This window comes from Pogoniulus pusillus, chromosome 16 (assembly GCF_015220805.1).
Source record: "Pogoniulus pusillus isolate bPogPus1 chromosome 16, bPogPus1.pri, whole genome shotgun sequence".
Classification (NCBI taxonomy): Eukaryota; Metazoa; Chordata; class Aves; order Piciformes; family Lybiidae; genus Pogoniulus; species Pogoniulus pusillus.
The window spans coordinates 17,621,576-17,635,408 of NC_087279.1; the positions used below are offsets into that span (position 1 = coordinate 17,621,576).

Here is a 13,833-nt window from a genome sequence, read left to right on the forward strand (position 1 = left end):
TAAAACGCTTCAGAGATGCTCCTCCTGCACCAAAGTCTCTGGTGGTATTATCAACAGTGACTATGGGCCTTGCATAAGGCTCTAGTAGGGGTCTGTGCCATTCTCCATGGCCCATGAAACCTGGTGGCTCCCGATGAGATGTTCCAGCAGTTTGCTGAATCCATTAAAGAAAGCAGTGGTACTGGGCCCAGAAAGTGTCTTGGGTTGGGACCTTGAGAACTTGAAAAGGTGATTGCCCTCTAGAGTGGAAGCTGCTGAGGCAGGGGAGCTCTCACAGCCCACCAGGATGGCCGAGTGGTGAAGGCGTTGGACTTAAGATCCAATGGGCACATGCCCGCGTGGGTTCGAACCCCACTTCTGGTAAGAGCTTCTTTTTAATCTCGTTCCCATGCTCCCACCCCAGCCTTTAGAGCGTCAGTTGAGGGCAGGGATGAGAGCTCTGGGGACCTTTCAGTGCCCCAGCATGAGGACCCTGGTGGGATTGAGCCACCTTACTACGCAGGTGAGAGACATAAGGCAGTCGCTCTGGCACATGGGTTATGGATCTCGTCTTGTACGTAGGAGAGCGATGAGACCGTCTTGGGCTTGAATCCCACACGCTCCCAAAATAGCAACTTGTTTTTCCCATGGCAGAAAGAGGAAAACTTGACTACCCTGAAGGAGGAGTAAAAAAGGTGCTGAGTTCTAAACAGCTTGGGCAAGCCACAAGCGGAAACCAGTGCAACCAAATGAGTCCAGGGAGATGAGTTTGGAGCTCTTGGGAACTGTCCCCTAGTACCAGCTCTGTTCTATGACCCCAGATCCATTGCTGTGCTCACCCAAAGCAACATTTGGCACTTTTTGAGGGGATTTGGCAGTGTCACAACTCCCTGGAGCAAGCCAGCATGGCAGGAAAGGGTTCCTGATGCTGCTGGTTAAACTTGGGAAACAAATGAGAAACTGCTATGTGCTCCTCTGCTGTGTGGTGTTGCTGTGCCACTGTCAGCCTTGGGTTGGTGCCTACAAATGCTCGTGAGATTTTTGCTCCCTTCCTTGTGTGCATGGATGGCCACTGGACATATCCCTCAGTAAAGAGCTAGCCTGCTGGTCTGGGAGAGGCTGTCAGGTTTTCATTTGGCTCCTTCATTCCAGCCTGAGGCCAATTGGAAATGTCCTGCTGCTGGGATATGATTTGAAGTGATGGTGTTAATTTGGTTAATTAGGGTTCCTGGGTAGTGTGCTCTTCTTGCAAATCAGCTTACCATTGTAGCATCACTGCAAAGAGTTATGTGCTGGTGCATGGGGTTATGTATGAATTCATGATTATGAGGCAGGAACATTAATTTCATGTTTGTGGCAGATGATACAGCTCAATTAAAAGTTGTATGTTAAGATCTCTCACTGGTATATAGGAATCAGATGGTGGCCAACGTGAAGGATTACAGGGCCTGTATCAGTGGCCATATAACAAATGGGACTGAGCTCCAGAGGAGGGCATAGGAGGAATTTGTTCCTCTCCCGTTTGATTAGTGCTGGGAGTGAAATTTTATGTATATCTGCTAGAGCTGGCTGGTTGCAACTAACATTAAGTGATGCAAAGAATGATAAGCACATCTTTGAGAATACCTTTGTACCACACAGCCCATGGTAACACACAGATGGCTGGGGTCAAGTGTTAACTTGACCAGGGGCTGAGATCACAGGGCAGACCCATGTAAGGATGGGAGGTGATCTGCTGGGGAGCAGCCCTGTGGAGAGGGACCTGAGAGTTCTGGAGGATAACAAGTTATCCATAAGACAGCAATGTGCCCTTGTGGCCAAGAAGGCAGATAGGATTCTGGAGTTTATTAGGAAGAGTGCATCCAGCAGATCAAGGAAGGTTCTTCTCCTCCTCTACTCTACTCTGATGACACCTCATCTTGAGTATTGCATTCAGTTTTGGGCTCCCCAGTTTAAGAGGGACAGGGATCTGCTGGAGAGGGTGCAGCGGGGAGCTACGAGGATGATTAGGGGACTGGAGGGCATGGGTTATGAGGAGAGGCTGAGGGACCTGGGGCTGTTTAGTCTGGAGAACAGAAGACTGAAGGCTGGGGGTCAGGAGCCGGGGGGCAGTCTCTGCTCACTTGCTCCCTGGGACAGGACAAGGAGCAATGGGTGTAAGTTGCAGCACAAGAGGTTCCACCTCAACACAAGGGGGAACTTCTTTACTGTAAGGGTCACAGAGCACTGGAACAGGCTCTCCAGAGATGCTGTGAAGTGTCCTTCTCTGGAGATTTTCAATGCCTGTCTGGATGCATTCCTCTGTGATCTGAGCTAGATTGTATGATCCTGCTCTGGCAGGGGGGTTGGACTTGGTGATCAAGTTGTGTCGGGGGAGGTCTAGACTGGATGTTAGGAGGAAGTTGTTGGCAGAGAGAGTGATTGGCATTGGAATGGGCTGCCCAGGGAGGTGGTGGAGTCGTCGTCCCTGGAAGTGTTGAAGCAAAGCCTGGCTGGGGCACTTAGTGCCATGATCTAGTTGACTGGATAGGGCTTGATGATAGGTTGGGCTGGATGTTCTTGGAGGTCTCTTCCAACCTGGTTCATTCTATGATTCTATGATCTCTTTGAGTCCCTTCCAACCCCTAACATTCTGTGATCCTGCAATGTGGGGCTGGAAACTTGAGGACCGAAACAGCAATGAGTCCAGCAAAGGTGAGGACAGTTGAGCTGCCTTCTTGCAGGCCAGAGCTTTCCTCTTCACCCCATATTCTCCTGGTGTATGACAGAGCCCAAAAGAGCAGCTTGTCCAATAGCTGTTTCCATGTATCATATTTATTAAGATGGCTACTTCAGGTTAAATATCAATAGCTTATTACAGAGATATTTGTTATGGATTAACCATGCAGCAGGCACATCTGTTATGTTGTGGTTAAAAGTAAACCCCAGTGAAAGGTTTTTAATAATGAATTTGTGTTGAAGCAGTGTACAATAAGTATCTTTAGCAATCATATTCTCAATTTCACAAGACAGTTTTATGTTCAATAAATACCTAGAGATTATTAAAAACATATTTATCAGAGATTAACAGTATGAAACAGATACAAATCTAAGCTGTCAAGCTCAGCATGCATACTTATAATAATCGATTCCTGTATTAAAACTCAATAACTGCCTTGTTTAATCTAAATTAAATGAGGTTGGGATCTTTTTAAGTGCCATCTTTTACTGTGCACTCCTGCTTGCAGATGTCAGATTAGATCCTGAGACGTTTCTGCTTAAATCAAATATTTGGTCAAAGGCAAATCAGTCCTAGGCTGTTTCAGAACAGGGGAACCAGAGCTTCAAAGGATGTAGGTTAAAGCCAGTTCACAGGCACCAAAGCAGCTAATCTAGTTTGCCCCAGCTCTGTATCCTTGAGAAATCCTCAGATCCACTCTAACCTACAGCACACGCCACCATATCCATCCACACCACTTCCAGGATTGGGAGTCTGGAGCAGCAGCTCTCAACTTCTTTACAACCACAGAATCACAGAATCAACTAGGCTGGAAGAGACCTCCAAGATCATCCAGTCCAACCCACCACCCAGCCCTATCCAAACAACCAGACCATGGCACCAAGTGCTTCATCTAGTCTCCTCCTGAACAACTCCAGGGACAGCAACCCCACCACCTCCCCGGGCAGCCCACTCCAACACCAATCACTCTCTCTGTGAAGAACTTCCTCCCAACAATCACAGATGCACTCACACTCCTTTGGATATAGAAACCCAATTCTTGTCTTGTAACCCATTTATTATCTAGCACTTGAAGGCAGACTGCTAAAGTGAGCTAAGTATTTAGCAGGTAAACAAACTGTTGTTGTTTTATTGCTGTAGTGCTGCTGCTCTATTGCAGTCTGGTGGGCAACAAGTGCTGGTACATGCGCCGGTGTCTCTGCCTGCACCTACCTGCAGGTGCTGGGAACTGTGCCCCAGACACTAAGTCTTTGTGACAGTGTCATGAGCTGTCTGGGTGTCTGATGGAGCCTAGGTGGCCTGAGCTCTCCTGAGAGTAGACTGGAAAATCTTGCAGCTGGCCTGGATCCAGAGCCTTGTCCCAGCATTTGGTGATGGGTTTATCCCATGTTTAGGCTTGTGCAGTTTAGTGCCAAATGTAGCTCAGGATATGAAACAGAGGCACACAGATTTGAGGGACATCACACACTGTGTGTCTAAAATGTAAAACAGAGGCTGTGCCACAACACAAAGGGGCTATGTGTGTTGTTTGCCATGTTATGCATTGAAGGTACTTACCTCTTGTGACACAGTCTGAGAGGGACAGATGTACCCCACACTGCTCTATCTCAAGTACATTGTGATTTTCTCTTTCCCAGTGGTCTGTTGATTTCCTTCCTTTTTGAGTTTGGGCTCAGTCTTAGGCACTGCCTTCAGAGATGTTACTTCTGCATCTTAGATGCTATTGAGCACTTCTGTAGGACCAGATGTGTGCATGGAACTTCCAAGGAGACCCTTCAGATGAAGGCAGCTGGGAAGCCTTTTGGAAATGGTGGGACCTGTTGAGGAGAGGATGGTTGAGAAGAAGTGGGGAGTTTGTGGCCTATATCAGCTACCTGGTATACAGAGATACATACATATGAATGTGCTTATATCTCTATATCTCCTGGTATATGAGTTCCATCTGTACTCATGGCACAAATATATGGTGCAAGTGTCTGGCTTTAAGGGATATGTTTGACTCAAAAGATTGCCTATGCAGCCAAGGAAGTGCTTAGCTGTGGTGTAAGAGAAGAGCTGGCTCCATTGCATGCTCTGAGCATCATATTTTGGCAAGGTCTGGTCTGCACAATGCCTCCAGTGACCATCTGTTGCCAGCAGCCCCTGACTTCACTTTTTGTCTTACCTAGGGAAATGTGACCCAAGCAACTTACAGGCTCTGTATGTCTCAAATACAATCACATACTCCTTTGTGGACATCAAAGAAGCTATACCTGTTTATGCCTTGAGTGAGTTGACCTTCTGTACGTGTTCCTGAGCTGAACCTGCCCTGTGGTTGATGGTAAGAGGGAGCCTTCCATCTTAGCAGAGGGCTGCAATTACAGAGTTGACCAGAAAAAAAAAGACAAGCAGGCATGCACCACTGCCCTAATAGAAGGCAATGATTCTTCTGGGCTTCAGAGTAATACAGAGGATCTGGTTTTAATAAATTAACAGCCTACAAGTAACAATCCCAAGCAATTAAACTCTGGAATGAAGGCGAGCACCATGAAATGTATTCTGGAGTTGACAGAGAGGGTGACAAAGGCAATCCCTAAGCAGTGGAGAAAACAAAAATGTAGTAAGAATGCCCCAGAGAGAGTGGGAGAGTTCTGCTCTCCCTCTCATTTCTATTCTGCATGCATGTGATATTTTGTCTTGCTCTCCATCACCTCTCCTTTCTCTGCTGGCTCCTGGGGACCTTATTTGGGGACTCCCTGCGCTCATCAAAGTCTCCATCATCACCATCATCCTTGTGGCCACTCTCACCCATGCAGGTGAGGAAATCCCCACAGTGAGGAGGGCAGACAAGGGAAGTAGCTGGAAGCTTGAGGATAGCTAGGAGCTGAAGAGGGGAGCAAATAAATATATAATAAAACTGCTAAGCTCCCTGTATGGAATCCTCTTTGCCATAGAATTCAATTTATTTCCATTTAAAGGCTGCTCTTCTCAATCAATGCAGCTAATAAATAGCTGCTGATGGCCATGACCCCTGGGCTGAGGGAAGAATTTATCTTCTGAGCCAATTAAAGGGATTGAACAATTCTTGTTAATAACACTATGGGATTTTAATACAAGGGGGATAAAAAAACCCCAAACTAGCAATCAAAAAGCAACTAACCCAAAAATATTCCAACAGGAGATGGAAAGAAATCCTCCTCCTGAGCCTTGCAGAAAAGGGTCAGGCAGGCTCTAGCAGGGTCAGGATTAGATGCTTTAACTTGTCTTGTGAAGCTGGTAGGAAAGATACAGTGTTCCCTGCAAAAGCACAGGAACACTTTTTTTCCTCTTCTGATGGAGTGAAAAACATACCCAGAAACCAAAAGCATAATGACAAATTGTGTTCTCTTGTTTCCAGAGCTGAAAAGGGTTTGGAGGGATCAGTGAACCCCCATGGTGAGGTGTGAGAGAGATGTCCAGGCCAGCTGTGATGCTTCCTGCACTGCTGCAATGGGCAGGATGCCCCTTCAGGAGAGGGGATTCATCTGGGTGCCCTGTGGGTGCAAGTGTGATTGGAACCAGTAGAGCAAAGCTTTTCACCTCAGGCACTTTCACGCTTACAGGGGTAAGGCAGGGCAGGCATCTGTCATGGAGGCAGGGAATTAATGTGGCCGAGGCAGGAATTCTATCAATAGAGTGATTTTCTTTTCCTGAACACCCTGCCTCCAAAACTGTGTACAAAACTAGCTTAGGTTTATTTACAGATTCTACTTTGATCAGGAATTTCTTTAAAATGGGGTTATGGACAAATTGAGAGATTTAGGAAGTCAGGGAATGGAAAAGGCTAAGCTATAAACACAGCTTTACCCCACTATCAATCAGGCTGAGCAGAGAATTAAGGGAACAGCAGGTTTTACTCAGAGATAGGTATTCCACAGTGATCCCTTGCTGGATTCCTCTGTGGAAGCAGTGTTCTGATGCTGCAGGCAATATCCAATAGTGTATGTCAGTATCTGAACATACATTTCAGTATCTGAAGGGGGCCTACAAAAAAGATGGGGAGGGACTCTAGGATATTAGGGAGTGACAGGACTAGGGGGAATGGAGCAAAGCTGGAGATGGGTAGGTTCAGACTGGACATGAGGAGGAAGTTGTTGAGCATGAGAGTGGTGAGAGCCTGGAATGGGTTGCCCAGGGAGGTGGTTGAGGCTCCATGCCTGGAGTTGTTTAAGGCCAGGCTAGGTGAGGGTCAGCCTGATCTAGGGTAGGGTGTCCCTGCCCGTGATAGGGGGATTGGAACTAGGTCATCCTTGTGGTCCCTTCCAACCCTGATTCTTTGATTCTATGTCCTTGTGGCAGAAGCCCAAGGTGAATTGCAAAGCTGCCAAACTCAGAAATGTCTCAAGCACTTCTTCCATGAGTGGGATGATCATGGAATGATGCTGCCTCAGCAGTGACAGGGGAGAGCCAAATTGTTAGTGTCTTCCCAGTTCAGAATAGCAGCCAGGAAGTTGGCTGCTGATATGGTCTGAAAGTAGGCGGTCCAGGTGCTGCTGCTGACTCTCTCAAAGCACCCCAGGGCTCACCAAGCCTACAAGTTTGGTACAAAAGTGGGGAGAAGCATCCAAGAGCAGGGACAGTGTAAAACCAAGAGCCGTGAAAAAAGGTAGGAGCCACCCAAAAGTGGGATTGATCCAAAACAGGCATTCTGTCACAGCAGGAGCCTGCCCTGCCATGCACTCTGTCAAGGTGGGAGCTCTTTCAAGGTGGGAACCTTTTCAAGGCAGGAACCTTTCACCTTCTCCCTTGCTCTATTTCTAGACAAAGTGTCCATTTACCACTTTATACTGGGTGCAAAACCCCAGCCAACCACCAGCCTGGGCTTCCACATGTGCAGGAAAAGTGCCTTTTGCTATTTCCCCCCTTAAGCCTGCAGGGCATGGGGGGGAAGCAGTTTTTGTACCTTCTCCCCATTCAAGCCCACGGTGGAGAGAGGGGGGTGGGAAGGGAGAAGAAAGGAATTTGGAGTTCCCTGGAACAGCTCCTCCATGGCTTTTTTTGTTGTTGTTGTTTTCTGAGACTACCAGCAATTTATTTTGATGACAAAAATCTCACTGATCTGCCTGAACCCTCATGGAGGGATAGGAAGCATCCTTTGAGACTCGTGGGCTGCCACAGCTGGTATTAGAGCCAGTGCTTGGTCATGAGAGCATTTGTGCCTTGGAAGACAGACAGGTGAAAGGAGGTGGCAAGGGAAGCTGAACAGATACCTATTGAGTTTTCACAAAGCTACATAACCCCAAATGGCAGTGGGTCTTCTCCACTCCATCAGCCTCCTGTCAATGAAATCTCATGACTCCTGTTGGCATCGGATGAGAGCATCTGTCAAACACACAAGTCTCCTTCCAGCACTCCTGTGTCAGAGGGAAGTCTCTTATCTCCATTTTACAGATGGCAAGCAGAGGTACAGGGAGGTTAATTGACTTGCCCAAAGTCAGTGCAGGAGGTCTGTCTATAAGTGATGAGAGATCCCTCGAATCCCTGTCTTCTGCCTTAATCATAAGACCATCCATCTTCATCCTCTTCCCTCTCAGGATTCTCCAGAAGCTGTGATAGCTCAGGCACTTGTGTTGGCAAACTGCAGGTGGAGACAGTGCTGGCAGGGAGGCATTTCCAACACTGGTTTTGCATCCCCATTTCCCAACAGGACATCAATTTTGACCTTAAAAATTGGGATTTTTTTTTCAACTCTTCCCTATTCTCCTTTAGAAGCAGTGAGATAAATGTGCTTAAGCATGAGGAAGGGCATTTGGGCTGGGTAATAGGTTGGACTGGATGATCTTGGAGGTCTCATCCAACCTAGTTGGTTCTATGATTGTATGATTTCAGAGATACTAAGGCAAAAGGCCGTTTCCTCACTGCTTTGACAGGGAAAGGAGGTCTTTGCAAGGTTTCAATGCACTGTCCCCATCAGACAGATACCCACAGGTAAAAAACAAACCTTGCCTTTTATTTTCAAGTGGTCACCTGGTAATGGATCCTTCAATGGCTCTGGAGACTTGTTCTTGACAGCTAGTTCCCTATGTGTGTGAGCAAGTCTGTCTGTGGAGGGCCATTGAGAGCTGTGGTGAGGCCTGAATGTTTTCATCACAATGTCTCTTGTCTCAGAAGTGTGAATGGAAGAATCAGAGAGTCCTGAGCGAGCTGTTGATGAGCACAGGGTAGCTTCCCTCTGAGACTGGGAAGGAAATCACAACTCTATGTCTGCCTCTTTCAATTTACAGGCTTTCTGCAATCTCTCTGTTCTTCCTTGCTTGCTCTCTCGTGTTCATTTTTTATTAATTACCCAGTGACAATTTTCCCAGAGGACTCTAGTTTCCATTAATTATTAGGAGAACTACAGGGGGAACACTGAGCTGTTGGAGAGCTCGCTTTGAGAACATCAGGTGGGAGCATTTCCTAATGCCTACATGTGTATCTTTTTGACAGTCTTCCACAGGAGGCTAACTGACCTGCCTGGGATGCAGGAAAACCTTTTTTTTTTCCCCCTCAATTTTATTTTTTATTATTGCAGCATAGCAGACTGAGCAAGGAAACTTTACTCAAGTGGTGGTTTGTTGGCCCTGGAGACTAAGATGCTTCTCAGCCAGAATCAATCAGTGCACTCAGTGTATGATTTATTATCATGTCTTGTGTGTAGGAGAATTCATAGACAGTGTCAGCACAGCACTGTGCTGCACTTGCATTACTGTTCTCTAATGCTGAAAACATTGATGTGGTAAGAGAAGGAATAATGCTGGCCTGAAATCTCAGGTCCAGATGGTGACTATCCCCAGTGTAGATGAATAATGAAGGTGAAGGAAGAGCATCTGCTCTTCCTCTCTTCCTGAAGTCATGGCTTTTATAGTTGTACCTTCTGCAGTCCCCACACTATACTGAGATTCATGGGAATGTCTTGAAAGAAAGAGTCAGGCAGCTCAGTGTCAGAGCTGAAAGTTCCTCAGGGTGACATGGCTGGCTGAGTGTTGTTGGTGGTCAGCTTCTGGTTGGAAGAATAGAAGCTGATGTATTTCTGATGCTGATCTGTGAATCTGCCTCTGCAGGTTACTGGAGATTTCTGAGTACCACTCTTTCTAGAATTTTAAGTACTCCTGTGCAATTAGAAGAGTGTTCTCCATACATTAGCTATCTTTGGGACAAGCTAAGAAGACACAGGGTTTCCTCCAGAATATTCTGACCAGGCTTGCAGCATCCTACATGCAGTTGTAGATTTTTGGTGAGCACAGTCCCAAATCTGTGCTGGGATAGGATACAGAGCTCAGCATCACCTGCTCCTTTCAGAAGCTGAATGAAAGACATAGTGGGTTCCTGGGCTTTAATTTAAGGACTTTAAGTTGCAATAATGGTTGGCACCTGCCTTCTCATGTTAACCCTGTCGTCCAGCCTGTGCTTGACTTTCTGCACAGGACATCCCTGCTCAAACTTGCTGCAAGTGCATCCGTAATGACTCCTCCTGAAGGGCTCTGTTCAGGTGTTGCAGGGTAGTAGCACTTTATTACACGGCACCTCCCATGCTGTTTCACAACTTTGTTTCTATGGTTACCTGCCACCCTTCCTAACCCACAGAGCCCATAAAGAGGCAGGATTGCATTTCACACAGGCCAGGCCTGTCATGTACAGTGGTGGGCTTAATATCTGATGTAGAGTGAAGTGCTAACCTGTGGTGTGGTCTCAGTTGTGAAGCTGCTGCCCAGGGAGCTGCTCCTTGTGCTGGAAAGTGCTGGAGATCAGAAGTAGGTGAAGAGGGCAGATCTTGTCAGGCTTCTGGTAACTGTCATGCTGCTCTCAACCAACCTATTTCTCACTTTGATGTCAACAACCAGCTTGGATTTGCCAGTTGTTGGAGATCATTCAAGGATGGGACCGGAGAAGTGACTATGGCAATAGATTTATTTGCTAAGCAGTGCCCCTTGAAGGCTAACGTGAACCTATTTAGCTCCAATGGTTTCTGGAATGAAGTTACAAACACGGTGTATAATTGGATTTGGCCTGAAACAGCTTTTTCTTCCCAGAATAATGAGTTGAATTCATTTCTATTTCATGATCCAGGGTGGCTTGTTTTAATGGTGCCTCAGGGCAAAAACAAGAATGTTACAAGAAAATTTTAAGGAAGGACCAAGGAGATCAGAGGGAGCTGGGGTTGTGCAGCCTGGAGAAGAGGAGGCTCAAGGGGGACCTCACTGCTGGCTACCACTACCTGAAGGGAGGCTGTAGCCAGGTGGGGGTTGGTCTCTTCTGCCAGGCAACCAGCAATAGAATAAGGGGACACAGTCTCAAGTTGTGCCAGAGGAGGTCTAGACTGGATGTTAGGAGGAAGTTCCTTCCAGAGAGAGTGATTGGCATTGGAATGGGCTGCCCATGGAGGTGGTGGAGTCACTGTCCCTGGAGGTGTTGAAGCAAAGCTTGGAGGAGGCACTTAGTGCTGTGGTCTAGTTGATTGTCTAGGGCTGGGTGCTAGGTTGGCCTGGATGCTCTTGGAGGTCTCTTCCATCCTGCTTGATTCTATGATCTGATCTGGATAACATGGCCACTCTGAAGAATGACCTGTTGTGGACACAATTATTGGACAGAACACTTTCAAGTGCTCAGCTGTCATTCTGCTTGGCCCAGCCTGTGCCCACAAATCTGTTACAGCAATTTGCTATTTGCTAGCTGTTAAACCTGCCAAATGGTGTGTATGCACAAGAACACTATCCAAAATAGTTGAGACGACTCACAAAAAGTAGAGAGACTTGGAAAGTCTCAAAGTGAAGCAGATGAAAACCTTATTTCCCTGGGGAGAAGATCGGCTTTTATTGTAAAGATAATTAAAAACACCCCAAGCTCCTTCCACCCAGAAGCATCCATCCTAAACCATCAAGGTGTTTTCAGGGAATGTTCTTCCCTTCCAAATACACCAGAAACTAACAGCTTTGACAATGTGTTTTCCAGCAGCTCCAAGTAGTGCATAGGAAAGGTCCTTGAGATGCCACTAGATGACAAATTTGAGATCAAGCTGAAATGGGGTACTACTGCAAATAAAAATTGTCTGCCTCCATGTAGGCAAGTTATGTTATGGGAAGGAAACAGCCCTTCCTCACATGGTTCTGATTTGTTTTCAAAGTGAGCCACCTACTTGGTCCTGGCCACTACAACGGGACCAAATAATGAGACCTGGGAGGAAACTAAAAGAAGAGCAACGAGACCACCCCTTCTGCCTTCTGATCACTAAGTGATCAGATGTATGGAAAAAAGTGGTTTGTGTGGGAAGCCTCAAACTGCTAAACGAGGCTACAAGATGACAACACATACTTCTGAGTGTGAAAAAAAAGAAAGAGCCTATAAATATCTGAAGGGTGTAAACATGAAGGAGAGAGCTGCAGTATCAAAGGGACAGCACACGGTACAGGGATCTGAGCTGGCAGCTTTCCTTGCTGTTTGGAAGAGTGGATGGGAGAGCACTTCACTTAAGCCTGTCCTTCCGTGACTTGACTTGTCACTTTCAACTCCCACCTGTGACTGGCATTAGGACTCATCCCACTGAAATACTGCTTGGAAATAGAACAAAGCGACAAAATATTTCCCCCTCCACTTAATGGTGGTGACCCCCAGCACCAAGGAACATGCTAAAGCCTGCTGAGAGCAAATGGGCTTTTCCCCCGAGGCTGTAAAAGCCACTCACACCTGCCAAGTGTCATCTGTCCTTGTAGTCACTCCCTTCCTTCTCAAGTAATAAGGCAACGTATGGATCATCATTACCAGACCCCAAGACAGTAAAGAAATTGCTACATATTTCCTATAGCTCTCTGCAGATCTATGGTTGGATTCTCCCCTGATGGGAAGCAACACTGATTCATCAGAGCCAAAGACGCCGTGTTTTGTCTTGTCTTCTCATCTCATTGAACTTCCCAAGGATCTAAATTAATGTAAAGGAAATATGACCTTGCCTCAGTGAATTGTTTTGGGGGCTAATGTGCTGAGCGATTTATGAGCAAAGAGGTTTCCCCTCCCCTCCTCTCCCCCCCTTCTTTCTTTAATAAAAAGTGCTTTCATTCAGCAGCTTTGAGGGGAAGCCTGCGAGGACCCATGATAAGTGTGTAACCGGAACAGACTCATATTAGATATCACTGTTACAAATCTATTAGTCCCACACATTAGAGCATGTGCTGGACCTGATGAGCTACACTAGTGGGAACATGAGTCATTTTGTGAAATAGATGTAGCTTGCAAATCTTTTAGACTGTTATCCAATTCCTTTTCCTCTCAGTTTAATTAGGATATAAAACGTGGCCTTAAGAGTTTGCAGCAGAGGAGGGAATTCCATGTAAAGGGTAGTGAGGCAGCTGTGAGTGCTTCCCAGCTGCTCTGCTGCCGAGCCTGCTGCCTTTCACCTGCAAGGTGGCTTTGCTCTCCCCTCAGAGACTGACGGAGGCAACATTTCTTAAAGCACTGCAGGAGGACAGGGCTGCTCTTGCTCACTTGAGAGTGATGTGCACAAGGTGGGTTGGTCTTGAGTTTCCTCCACATCCTCGCCCAGCTGGCTGCCAATACCCAGCTCTCTGGGAGATGCTGGGCTCTCCTCCCAGCTGGCAGAGCTGCTTGCTCTGGTGAGGCACTCAGCACTGGCTCCAACAGAGCTCCTGATGGATGAGGCACTTAGTGCCATGGTCTAGTTGATTGGATAGGGCAGGGTGATAGGTTGGACTGGATGATCTTGGAGGTCTCTTCCAACCTGGTTGATTCTATGATTCTATGATTCTATCATGTGGAGAGGTCTGCCAAAAGCTCCCAAGCAGGGTAACAAGGTGACAGCAGAGAGCAGCAACGAGACAAATCAGATGGTGGTTCTTTTCCAACCATCTATGCAAAGCACCTATAACGAGTGGAGATGAGCTTCTGAGATCTGTGCTGCTGCTGAATTAATGCAAAATCTAAGCATGCACTTTAAAGACAAGAGCATCCAGTCCCTCTCATAACCCATGCAGGACATGTTTCACCCACAGCATAACTGCTATCATTGGTGCACTTTCTCTTCTTGAATTCATCTGTTCTGTGCCTTTGAGGAGTGACAGGATTAGCATTTGGCTTTGCAGAATTCAGAGCCAGAGTTTTCATGCCTCTCTTCTTCTTCTTGTTTT

At 46.8% G+C, this 13,833-nt stretch overlaps 1 non-coding gene across 1 annotated transcript; it reads left to right on the plus strand.

Moving 5' to 3' along the window:
* The first annotated feature begins 280 nt into the window (after positions 1–280).
* On the plus strand, positions 281–363 carry TRNAL-UAA (transfer RNA leucine (anticodon UAA)). The gene has a single exon. It is a non-coding gene; the product is annotated as a tRNA-Leu (tRNA).
* The last annotated feature ends 13,470 nt before the right edge of the window (positions 364–13,833 follow it).